This window comes from Strix aluco, chromosome Z (genome assembly GCF_031877795.1).
Source record: "Strix aluco isolate bStrAlu1 chromosome Z, bStrAlu1.hap1, whole genome shotgun sequence".
Taxonomy (NCBI): domain Eukaryota; kingdom Metazoa; phylum Chordata; class Aves; order Strigiformes; family Strigidae; genus Strix; species Strix aluco.
The window spans coordinates 67476208-67489074 of NC_133971.1; the positions used below are offsets into that span (position 1 = coordinate 67476208).

Sequence of the window (12867 nt, forward strand, 5' to 3'; positions counted from 1 at the left end):
CAGCTGATGGTTACAGTTAACTACAGGCATAGCACTTTGCCTGAAAGGGAAGAGAGCTAGTCATCTACATACAGAGGAAAGAAAAAAAAGGCACCGACAAAACAATTAAAGAAAAATTAAAATCCTGAGGTAAAAGGGGTTGGGAGTAGAAAATGACATACACATACCGTATCCAGAACGCAGTAAGAATAAGCTCTTTTCAATTACAGGTTTGAAGTTTAGTCTCACACCAAGTACAATTAGTTTTCTGAAATTCCCTACAGGTTTCAGGGGAAAGGGACAACTATATGCCCATTTTAAGAATACATAAATAACCCAGAAAACAAAAGAAAGTTAAGTTCTCCAAAGATTTATTCCAGGAAGTCCTGCAGGTTTAATCTGTTATTAATTAGGGCTTATGAACAGTAAAGCTTGGTTTTAGGCATTTGTCTAAAATTAAACTGATTTAAATGTAATAGTTTCTTACTTGATCTGCCTCCCATCTTAGCAATGTCACAACCAGATTCAATAATAGTTGGCTAAGTGCCATATGCTTGCCCTTTGAAAAATTCCTTGTTTCTCGTGTTAGTTCAAAAAATACATACCTAAAATTGAACACCAAGAATCCAAAAAATTGGATCTGAAATTTGGTGTTAAAAAAATACACACACGTTGGCTGTTCTACCAAATAGGGATCAAGCTAAAGAAGGAGTAAGAGAATTGAGTAGTGCCAAATGAGCTTGCAACAGCTTCATTAAAAAAACAGAATGTGGTTGTCAACATAAAATTTTAAGTTCAACATTAATCCATATACAGGCTTTTAAATAAAAAACAGTTTCCAGTCTATTTCCTTTCCAACAGTTGAGAAGAACAAGTGAAACATTTATCTATACACAAACCTTTCAGTCACTCTTTGGCACAGCAGAAATAATTTTGAAAAAAAACCTTGCCCATTACTCCAATATTATACACAGCTTTAGTACTAGAATAAAGACACGCATAGAGCATTTTTAAAGAGTTGTTTTAGAGCTCTCGTCTACTCTGTCCTCAAGCAGCATGGATAAACACAACTTCTTTTGTTTAGTATGGAATGATTTGCCTATGTCAACAGAAGGCATAGTTCAATTTCGGTATTCTTCTGTCCTACTATGGGATTATCATAAACAGCTATAAGAGTTTAGCCAAGCAGCTTTAAAAACAGTGATAAAGTTTATCACTTAATAATATTAAGATAGTTTAATTTCTTTTCACCACATTGCTACAATTCTTCCTGTGACTTTACACAATATACCAGGACTCTGAAGCACAATGACTTTTTAAAGCATCCATGTAATTCCTTTTACAGGCAATGAAAAACTACTCACTGATTAAACCTTGTGTGTGTGTTTCAACTTACTGATGCACAGTAAGCACAGCCCTCCATGCTTAAAGAAATCTTACAAGATAATGCTTTTATTAAAAATTTGAAGAGATTTAGTTATTTATTCAAAGCCAGGAGAACTTTCCCTGAACCCCTTTATCCAAAGGTGAATTTAAACTTGCTCCTAATTGTTCAGTCTACTGCAAATTACCTTGCGTTGAACCACAGGGCAAGAACAAGCACAGACACCAGGGTAACAAGTTTTCACAGGTCAGTATAATTGCCTTAAGTTGCACACTTCTGTATCATGTCAAATATGAAGCAGCTTAGCTTCTCCTTATTGATAGGTAGCTGTCCTCCTCCTGAATCCAAAAAAACCATATGCACAAAAATAACCACTGACCAAGACACAACCATCATGGGCTTGCTACCATTCTATGGTAAATGCAAGTGAACTTCATAATGCAAATGTTTTGTCCTTACTCATGTTCTTACAGACAGAGTTGACCCAAATAATTTATTATTATTGTAAGCAAGTTTATTCAGTTTGGTTCGGTAACAAAGGTCTGTGGAAACTAAGAGAGGGAAATGTCCATCTGAAAAAAGTAAGACATTGCTCTGTTCTCTCCTTAAGTGTCTCCTCATAGGAGATACTTAGGTCATCAACCTTTGTTTGAAGACTAGGTTTAATTGCTATTGTGTTAGTCTGAGAAACATTGTTCCAAAGTTAAGAGGATCACTCAAACATTCTGGAAGAGCAAGCCCAGGGCAAACACACCTATTCCAGCTGTTAGAAGGTAATCCAGTGGTAAATTACTGCCAGCTAAATTTGTTAAATTAGTAAACCATGGCAAATCAAGTGAAGTTATTGGGTAAAATACAGCCCCCTCTAGTCACAGTGGACAAATAATTTTGTTAGGAATGACTGCAGTGAAAAGAGTAAACATTTTGCAAACTGAAGCACGATGACAGAGATAGAGCCCAAAGCATAGAAAAATTTCTCCCTGCACACCTGATTTTAAGAAAAGCTTATAGACTTATGATTAGATAATTTAAATCAGAAGTAATTTTCAACCTATCTTTGCAATGATCAGGAAAAAAGAAAAAAGGACTCAGGGAAAATGGTATCTTGCCTCTAATCTGCATCTTGAAAAAGATGAGCAACCAGTAATGAACTGAATTGGTCTTACCTATTTTCTTCACCTTCAGCCATTTTAGCTTAGATGAAAGTAGTTCTCATACAAATGCATTCAAGTAACTGTTTACACTGGAAACATAAATCACTTAAATAAAAGCATTTACTGTAAAGAATGGCAAGTCTTCTGCTGTGGCTACTAACCAATAACATGATCTTCATTTTACCAGACCAGCTGCAGAATATTCACTCAGTCTACAATGTTAGTATCAATCTCAACCTAAACAGATTATCAGCTTTAAATGGTGAAGAGTTGCAACAGATGTCAAAGCCATAATATGAGTAACAGCAAGGCACTGGAAACAAAATTCAGCATTGCATTATGAGCTCTAGCTACATCTAACTATGCTGTTTTTGATAAATTTGGAGGGTCAGTGAAAGAACAGCACTTTAAAACAAGAATTGTTACTTATATAAGAGTAGTATAGCTGTAGAGAAACGATATCTGGTATTTGTAATATTAATAATTTAAATACTGCTGTCAACCCTGGATTCACCAGGGAAAACAATGGTAACATGAAACTGCTGATCACACCTTTTTGTATAAAAGATTAAAACCATCAGCATTATATGATATTTTCTTTGCTTACATGCAGGTCTTTCAGATTTTTGGTAGAAAACACAACGCATCCTGCGTAAGTCAGGGGCTAGTGGATGGGGAGGGGCAGGACAACAGGGAGGGAAAACCAGTGACTTTCCCTAAAAGCAGTGGAAACATCAGAACAGACCAACCCTCATACTGCTGGTGCTTTTTAAAACATGGAAGAAAAATGCACAAGGTACTCGTTCTGAAATTGGTATGGTATCTGCATACTCATGAAATTAACTAGAAGACCCTGAAGTACTTAAGAGGATGAAGACTTGTTTCCAGTTACTCTGAGAAGTTATGTACTGGACTGTGAAAAAACGTGCTTTATGATAACATCTGCATGAGTTTGAGCATATGACAATTTTTGCTCAGAAACAACTGCCCTAAAACATTGAATTCCTCTTGTTCTGCAATAGCGGAAAGGTGACAAAATCATGGCAAAAAGAAAGTCAAGACTTAAAGAATGAGGACCACCTTGGAGTCACTTGTTCCCTACCATACCTTGCTTGTCCCACAACAAACATTCTTTCCTTTCTTAGATGTTGATAATAAGCTCTGATAAAAAACCCTGCTTTGAAATTCCTTCCCTGTGCATGCTACACAAATGGAAATGGAACGAGAAAGTAAATTAATCAACATAGGACTTCAGTGAGAACTTTCAGTAGCAGCAACAGGTAGACTTTTCCCTTTCTAGATTCGTAATCTAATTTTCTCTCCAGAAAGCTTTATATCTGAACTGAACTAGATTCACTAACAAACATTTAATTGTAATTCCTGAGATTTTGCATCAATCTAGGTATTGGTGATAAGAACAACAATCCCTCAAAAAAACCACATCGCTCCTTCCTTTTGGAAATACACATACTTATTAGTAGAGAGGACTAAATTGTCCTGTGGTCCTTGAAACAACTGAGGAACAAAGGGGAGAAATAGAAATTCAAAAAGGCAAAAAGTGAGGCATCGTCCAATGAAAACAGAATCTCAGAAGGCAGGATATCCTTCCATATAAAAGCAGATGAGGCTTTCTAGAAGTCTATCCTGCAGGTAAACAGCACACAGAAGAATAGACAAGAACGCCTCCGCCTTTTATGCTGATCTCTGCTCCATATTCAACCTTGTGCCAACCCTGCCCAAAGAAAGTCTCCTAGAAATGTGGTTAGAGCACCAAGTATGACTGAAAATCAGGATGTTTATTCATGAAGTCTCACACTCCTCCCCCCACCCCCCCGCCTTTTCCACCTTCAATTAATTTTATACATATGGGGAAAAACAAAACAAGAAACCCACCTCTACATAAATTCCATTCTTCAAGCATCTAGCCTAAAACTATCTGTAATACAGTGCTTTCTTCACCCCTGGTTCCCCACCAAGGCCACAGCAAAATATTACCATTTGAAAATGTTCTTTTCATCCATTATTAATACAGCCACATGGCCCTAGTGATACAAAATAACGTGTATTTGTCTCATGTCTCTCCATACAAGTCACAGGTATACACATAGTTATAACTGAGGGTAGAAGTGAATCTCCCCCAGCAACTTGAACAAGTTGGAGAGCACATCAATCAGAAGAGAGTCTGTTTGCCTTCTCTATCTTAAGGCTGGCACCTAACAATAAAGTATGCTTTTCCTGACAAAATGGAGCTGCAGAAGATGGAGAGATGTAATTCACCAAGGTGATTTCTATTCTTATTCACTTCTAGAGAAGTTTCTTTTTCTTCCTCCCTTCAGTAGAGAGATGACCCTGACAACAGTCACTGTGAAGGCTCCCTCCCTCTACCAACATGATGTCAACCATATCAATATCCAAAAATCTGTGGTTTCCAAGTATATCAAACACCCGCATATTCCTTAACCCTAAAAGCACTTAAGAGTTAGATTTCTAGGAAGTCGCATGAAAGGCAGAATTCACTGTTAAGCTATTTTTTGAATATACTCTTGTCAGAGCATGGATTTTGGCCAATCACATCTCACAAAACTGCAGTTCCACTGATGGCAAAGCAACCATTAATGAATTTGTGCGTCATTTTTACCATAAAGACAAAGAACTTCTGAAAGGGATTAATGAAGAAAAAAGTAATTATGTCAATTTAATAAAGCTGTCTGCAACTGGAAGGTTTTGAGAAGGTAGTAAACTAATCTCTAACATATTTGCTCCCATTCTGATTTCACTTTAGGGTTCAGATCATTGTCTAAAACACACATGGTTATCAAACAGAACAGGCAAGCAATTATCCAGAACCATACAGACATAGCCAACTGTCTTCCAAGGATAATTATATGAGTTACACAACCTACATCCTCCAAGCATTATTTGTATTTATTTTTATCATTCCTAGAAAATAAAGACAGTCTAATCTGCAAGCATTTCTACAGTTCAAGTGGAAGACCTGAGATAAGTTACAGAAGAAGAACTGACAAAATACCTGCCAGTATATTGTATGTACTTAAGCTTTGCATACTAGAAGTCTAAGCACTATACTGAATTTTGGCAGACATTATGTTTGTCAAGGCATTTGGAAAAAGTTACCAAGAAAAATTAACAGAAATGTCACCAGTGAACTATTCTAGAACACGCTTTCTCCCATGCTACTCAGTTCACAACACTTACATTAAATCTAGAAAGCTGGAAATTTCCGTATTTAAAAATCTCAACAACAAACACAAGATTATACACTGCACTTAAGCTACCTTTGTTCCACATACTAGGGAAGAAGTCTGTGAAGGGAACGTAAATACTAAATTAGGAAAATGAGTTTTGCAACAGAAATAATTATTTGATTTTAATAAATACCAGACCAGAAGTCTGACTTCTAATAAATCTTTCAGTTCTTACCCACTTAGGGCAAGAGATTACGATCTAGCAAAGTTCATTTTTACATTTAAATTGGATTAATGCAGGTTCGCAAGAAAAGAAAGTTTGTTGGTTTTTGAAAGGGCATAAAATTAAAGTCTGTATGGGTGAAATTTTACCTCAGCATGATGGCACAAACCAGCTAAAACATCTTACTATGCTCTAGAACAAGTCAAAGAATATTGCTGGGAAAAAAAAAGAGTCAAGTTTATTACTTTTTCATTTTATATATGACTGGCCACATCTGGGTAGAGTAGTATCACTCCAAATAGCAGCATCAGTAGTGGACAGTAAATTGCCAGGTAATGTTACGCGTTACGACCTAATTAGCATAGTAATCTTAAAATAGATTAAATTTACAAACATTCCCTGTATTCATTAATTGTTCTGCTCTAAGAGGAATCTAGGAGAGAAAACAAAGCAACACAATGGATAGGGAGAAAAAAAGCCTCCAAGGTACACATTCAGAGGGAACTGTCATTTTAAATAGGCTGCTCCCAAAGTTACTTCGCCAAGATTGAGATCTCCGGATTCAAGACTACCTCTGAACCACTAGGAAGACTTTCTGGAAACAAAGGATGGAAGATGCACCAGTGACCTTAAAGAAAGCAACACATTTTAATGGAGCACTTTAATTCTAAAGCACTTCCAAACTTGCAGATAAAAGCAGTCTCAGACTTCACAAGACAGGCTTCCCAACACTCTCTGAAACAAACAACTCTGGAAACCAGCATTAAGAATATTTAGGTTACCACACACCACCCATCACTCAAGAAAAGACAGCTGTAGTGATTGAACCCAGAGCCCTTCAGCTGAGGTAGCTGGCACTGTTAGAAGGGGACCACCAGCTACAACACATTTGGAGAACAGGACCTGCATACAGCTAGGCCAGAAGTGAAGTGAAAATGAAGAGATGACTTCAAAGACAGCAGCGGACTCAACAGTTGGTCACCATGACAAGAATGTTTTCCCTATGCAAGGCCACCATAAGTCCACAATGTGAGAACAACTGGAAAACTAATGGAAAACACAACAACAAAGGAATAACTAAAATGATACAATTCCATTTTGTGCAAACTACCATATGGAACAGAAGGTCTAAAGTTCAGCAGTTATTCTGTATAAATTAAGCATTTAATCACTGAAATCCACAGAACTACTCTTGAAACAACTATCTACTCTCACCAGCACTTGTAGGTGCAGACCTCGAATACCGTATTGGAACATTCAACAACAACATTTAAAAAAACCCCACAAACGACAAATCAACTAAGCAAACAAAAAACCCAAACCAAGAGCTAATCAGCTCTTAGGGGTTTATAAACTTTACGGTCTTATCAAAAAGACTAAAAAAACCCTACTTGTAAATGCTTACATATACTGTCAGTAACTCTTATTCTGCAAGCAGATTTAAAAAAAATAATCAGAAGATATTTCAACAACATCTCAAGCACCCTGCAATAACTGCAGAATATTAGAATATGATTAGGTAATAGTTAAGGCTAGTAGTCACCACCGCTAACAACAGCAATTTCGATATATTTCAGCATTTTGTGGAACCATTTCAATAAAGTTTCCAAGTGAGCAAGTCAAACAAGACCTCGTATAGCACAGATTTACAGCAGTTTCACAGCATACATTACAGGAAAGAAGCATAAAAAGGTAACCTAGATTTGTAGATCAAAACAAGCCGATACAAGGACTACACAAGCCGATAGTCAAATCAACTCAACTCTTGAATTCCACATGCCATCAGCAAACTCACATTTTACACCATAGCAGAAAGTTAACTGCAACCACCACATGGTGAAAGCAGTAAATTTGAATTAAACTATTTCACCATTCTTTGAAATGGATCAGTGACGAGGCCCCTTTGTCTCCAGAAGCAGCTGTTCATAAATACAAACCAGTTAACCATACTGTTTCAAGGAACTCAACACTTATCCATGTCATAGAAATGTGGATGGACACCGTCTGCACACTGATACAAGGAAGGTCACATTCCCCATTCTTTTAAGTCATGTGGTATGCTGACAGCTAGGTAGTAGCCGGACAGCAAGTGGGACACATCTTGATACCCAGAAGGTACTCATCAGGAAAACCTGCATCAAGAAAGATCAGCATTCACCTTCCAATCATAAAACCACTGAACTCTAAAGAGTAGTAAGAGAAGGAGAATGAGAAAACCTAAAAAATTCTCTCACACCTGGTATGAGAAACAAACTATCTAACCATAAAACTGAAAGTAACTGTCCATAACAGTGATTGTCTCTTGGTTCAGCTTCAGTGAACAACTTCTGAAAGACAGGTTTTATACCACTTAGTTGAATTGGTTTTAGCCATCTACGAAAACATATTCTCATGCCATAACATCAAGAAGTCAAGTCTGATCCAATACCTGGGGAAAGAAAGGAAAATAGGCAAGAAAAACCAAAATGAAAGCATGAGAACTTTACAGCAACAGGCTTCATTCTATAAAAAAAATGGCCATTTCTTCAGAAAAATAGAATCTTACTCAAAATCTTTCATTTGTCAAACATTAATCAAATGATGCATTACATTAAAAAACACTTTAAAACAGCTATTGTATCAGCTGGATGTTTACAAATCTGAACAAGTCAAAGACTGCAGCCTGGCAACAGACAGGGAAAGATACAGGCTAAGTCAATGGAAGAATACTACTCAGACCAAGAAAATATACAAAAGGTATTGAAGAATAAGATGAACTAAAAGTGTTTATTACTTTTAGGACTTTATATTTCAATTGGTAATTTCATAAATATTTAGTCATGATTTACTTGATCGAAGATTCACTGAAAAGTGTTTCTTCTTAAAAGATATTAGTTAATTTCTAACATCTTCCAAAAAGCTACTCACTGAGACTGCATTCCTTGTGGTCGTCTTTTTCCTCAGTCTCACTTCCCAATATGAAAAAGTAAACAGTTTTGGAAAAGAAGATTCTACTAGTACTGGGTTTTTAATTTGGTTAAACACAGCCTGGAATTACCCACAATGACAAAAACACTGGAGTGCCTTCACTTAGTGGTACCAAAGACCCAAAGATTTGGCAAGCTCTTCAACTAGATCAGCTCCTCATGGGATACGAAGACCCACAATACGGATTTTTGACCAAATCAACACAAACAAGACAGAAAGAAAAATCTTCTAGGTGTCATAAGAAAGAACACAATCACAAGGTACAGCAAAGATGCTACAGACAAAAAACTTCACAAAGCTAATGAAGTGCAGGTAAATTTTACAGAATAAAATTCAGTTCTAGTGACAAAACTAAAGTGTACCAGTTAACAAACACGACTATTTTTAAGTGATCCACTATTTAAACAGATGTGTTGCAGATGGCCTATTTTTGTTTATTTTGCTCTTCAGCCTAAAAATCAGCTTAAGTATCTAAAGGCTTATTACAAGGGAGGAGCGGCATACCTCAGTACACTTCACGCTTTTAGTAAGAGAGCAATAATTTCAAAATTTGGTGGCTATCATAATGAATGACTAATTAGCAACAACACAAACTATTTTTGTGGCTTTACCAATATTGCTTTCAGGTTGTTAAATGTAAAAAAAAAAAAGTAACTGGCTGCTGCAGGAATCTACTGATATATCAAGTTACAGACTTATGCTCAGACTTTTCCATCTCGAAGTAGTACAGTTGGCTCAGGAGCCATGACGTAGATAAACATTCCAAAATGATCTTGTAACTTGGATGACTCCACTCAAGTTTTACGTTGATGTAAACTCCATTATTATAAATTATTTTCTTCTCACCTCTGGTTAATCAATGCTTATTAATGGAGATAGAAAAAGCAGCAGAAAAAAAGTATTAATATATGATTACTTCAGCACTGAAGTGTAGCATTTATTTCTATCTCAATAAAAACTGTATGATTATGCCGTGCCAGTGCTTCTCCACTAGAAGCTTCCAAAGCAAAGCAGACAAAGACGACAGAGCTAGGACATTTGTTACTTCAGGGCAATGCTCAGGTATTAACAGAAGCCACAGCTATCCCTGTGTATATGACTGAATAAAGACCATGTCTTTAGATATAATCTTTGAAAAATAAAACACGTACTATTAATTACAGTAACATGCACAGAATGCAACATAAAGCATCACGTCTTTGCATGTTCGGCATTCACCCTTGTTACAACCTAGCTACAAATCTGTTCCACAGCAGATCACTTTATATATGCTCAACAAACTACGTTCAAGTTATTTTGGTTTTACGTCATAAGCAAAAAAATAAGCCATATTCGTCAAAGCCAGAAGGGGGTGCTCTAAATAACTGAGGTGGGGGGTAGTGAACTGAGCATTTGCCTTGTGTTGAGAGGTCAGAAACATGCTGTCTTGCTTTAGTTTGGGAGCTCACTTAAATTCACGATGTCGTGCCTTTTTTACAAAAAAAGGAATCTCAAAAGCATAAGCCCTCATTTTAACAAAAAGGAAATGCTTCGGTTTGTGCTATTGTCATCACAAGGGCAAATTAATCTGTGACAAAAAACTGGCAACAAAAAGACCTGGCAAGTGTTAATCCCAGTTTTGTATCCTATGATTTGTGAGCTGTTTAAGATACTGACAAGGAGATACAGGGAATGCAAAGGAATTCAAAAAGCCTATGCTACGGTTTTTACCTACACAATGCCTATTCTGACCTAACTAGTTCAGGTCTTTTTAACATGACTGTGCTGAGTTGATATCTTATACCGAACTACGTCCTGAAATGAAAGAAACGGCCCTGAATGAAAGATCATTCTGCAAGTGGAATACAGTATTTCATCTCTGCCAGCACTTTGGTGCATCAGCCTCCCCCCACCCAAAAAGAGAAAAAGATACGCACATTCCAATCAAGCCTCTCTCAGCGGGGCTCACCCAGTTCCCCCAGCCTTCCCTCCCTTCCTCCCTCGCCCCAGGCCTTGCCAGGTTCCCAAATCCCCTTTGATTTTAGGTTTCATTTTGTTGTAAGCAGCGAAACGAAAGGAGAAAGCTTCCAAAGCGAGGATCCTTACCCTTGAAATCCCGCCATGCTCGCAATAAGGAGGGTGAACTGTTTTTCCTCTTTTTTTTTTTGGATGGGAGATGAGGGGGGAGGGGAAAGAAACAAAAGCCTAAAAGGAGGAGAGGCTAAGCGGCGGAGACAGAGGGAGAAGGCGGAGACCCTGGTGGAGGAGCAGGGCGAGCGTCAGCCATGTTGTGTGTGTGTTGGTCCAGTATTTACAAACCTGCAGCTGCAGCAGCGCTTGGAGTCTGGGAGAGAGGGGAACGAAGGGAGGGAGAGAGAAAGGCGAGGAGGGAGGAGAGGCAGGCCCAGGGAGTGGGAAGGGAGGGCGGGAGGAGGGGAAAGCGGCGGCAGACAAAGGATCGCAGCGCAGCGCGCACACACGCGCGCGCTCGGGGTGCCTCGCGCCGCGGCAGCGCTGCCCGCAACCCTGCCACTGCCGGCCCGAGGCGGCGGCTCCCCCTCCGGCCGCCGCGGCACGGCCCGGTCCGGCCCCGCCGCCACCGCACTCACGCCCCCTTCACCCCGCTCCCCCGCGACGGGGAGGGGAGCCGGGGCACGCTTCCCCCCGTCCCCGCCTCCCTCGGCGTGCGCTAGCGAGGGGGAAGCTTCTCTGCGGCAGCCCCCCCCGGCGGGCCCCAGCCCACATACAATGGCTCCGCGGGGGGGTGGGGGTGGGGGGGGAGCGGACCCCTCCCCTCCGGCAGGGGACGGAGCGTGGATGCCGACCGGGGCCAGTGCCAAGGGAGAGCGGCTGCCCCCCGGAGCCCGGAAGGGTGGGAGTTGCCAGGCAGCCGGGGCGCCGCGGGGGAAGCGACGGCAGAGGCGGCAACATGAACCCGGGGCCCCCGCGGCCCCACTGCCGCCCGCCTCCTGCGGCTTCCGGGAGGGCCACGGGGGCGGGACGGGAGGGGCGACGGGCCGCGGCGGAGGAGGGGGCGCGGAGCCGGGACGCCCGCGGGTGGACACATATTGTCAGCCCCGGGGGAGGCGAGGCGAAGCTGGGCTCAGAGCTCCGGCTTCCCCTACAGCGACTCCCTCCGGCTCTGCCCGGTACTGGGCCGGGCCAGGCCAAGGGCGGCGCGACAGGCTGCGTTCGCGCCCCCCCCCCCCCCCCCCCCCCGCCTCGCCTCCCCTCCCCTCCCCCGCCTTCCCCACTCGCTCACCTGCCGGCGGGACGGGCGCCCGGGGGTGCCAGGCGGGCGGCCCGGGGGTGCCAGCGCTGCAGCCGCAGCCCCCTGCCTTGCCAGGCCGCTCAGTTCCTCCGCGGCGGCAGCGAGGACGGCCGCTCCCCTTGTCTCGTTTGCCCCCCTCCGCCGCCGCCGCTGCCTCCTGCTCGCCTCTGCCACATTTGGATCCCCCTCTCCCTACGCGAGCTCCGCCGCCAGGATAGAGGCCTCCTCACCTTCCTGCCAAAAAGTGAGCCGCCCGCATCGGGCCGTTCAAAACACAGGGCCGGGCCCCGCCCTTCTCCCTCCTGCCCCCCGCCCTGCCCCCTTCCGCCGGCGCGCAGGCGCACTGCGGCTCCCGAACTGCGACAGGAGCGGGGGGGGCCGCTACCCGCCCCGCCCCGCCCCGGCCGCCGTCGCCGATCCCAGCGCGTCTGCGCGGCCGCGGCAGCCGCCCGGCGTTCCGCTGCTGCCGCGTTGCCCTGCCCTGCGGGCCGGCTCGACACACGGCTTACCCGGCCCTGGGGCGTGGGGTGGGCCTCGCCCCGCCCGCTCGCCAGCGCTGCGCAGCCCGCCTAGCGCCGCCTCACGGGTGGGCCGCGGCGGTTCGTGGCGGCGGTGCCGCTCACCAGCAGCGCCTTTTCCGTGGGCAGGCCTTGGGCCCGCGGCCTGCCTGAGGCCCAGCGCCACGGCGGGCAGTCTCACGGGTT

The 12867-nt window shown here is 42.5% G+C and overlaps 1 protein-coding gene across 4 annotated transcripts in view; it reads right to left on the reverse strand.

Annotated features, from left to right (window-relative positions):
- The window catches only part of SPIN1 (spindlin 1), a 67930-nt gene extending 55477 nt beyond the window's left edge, over positions 1-12453 (reverse strand). For 2 of the 4 annotated variants that reach the window (XM_074811786.1, XM_074811790.1), the window contains exon 1: positions 12155-12453. The gene's annotated coding sequence lies outside the window, so the exon portion shown is untranslated. Of the gene's footprint in view, positions 1-10998; positions 11418-12154 lie in introns of those variants that run through there. The other 2 variants (XM_074811789.1, XM_074811787.1) reach the window with 2 other exon arrangements.
- Between the last annotated feature and the right edge of the window lie 414 nt (positions 12454-12867).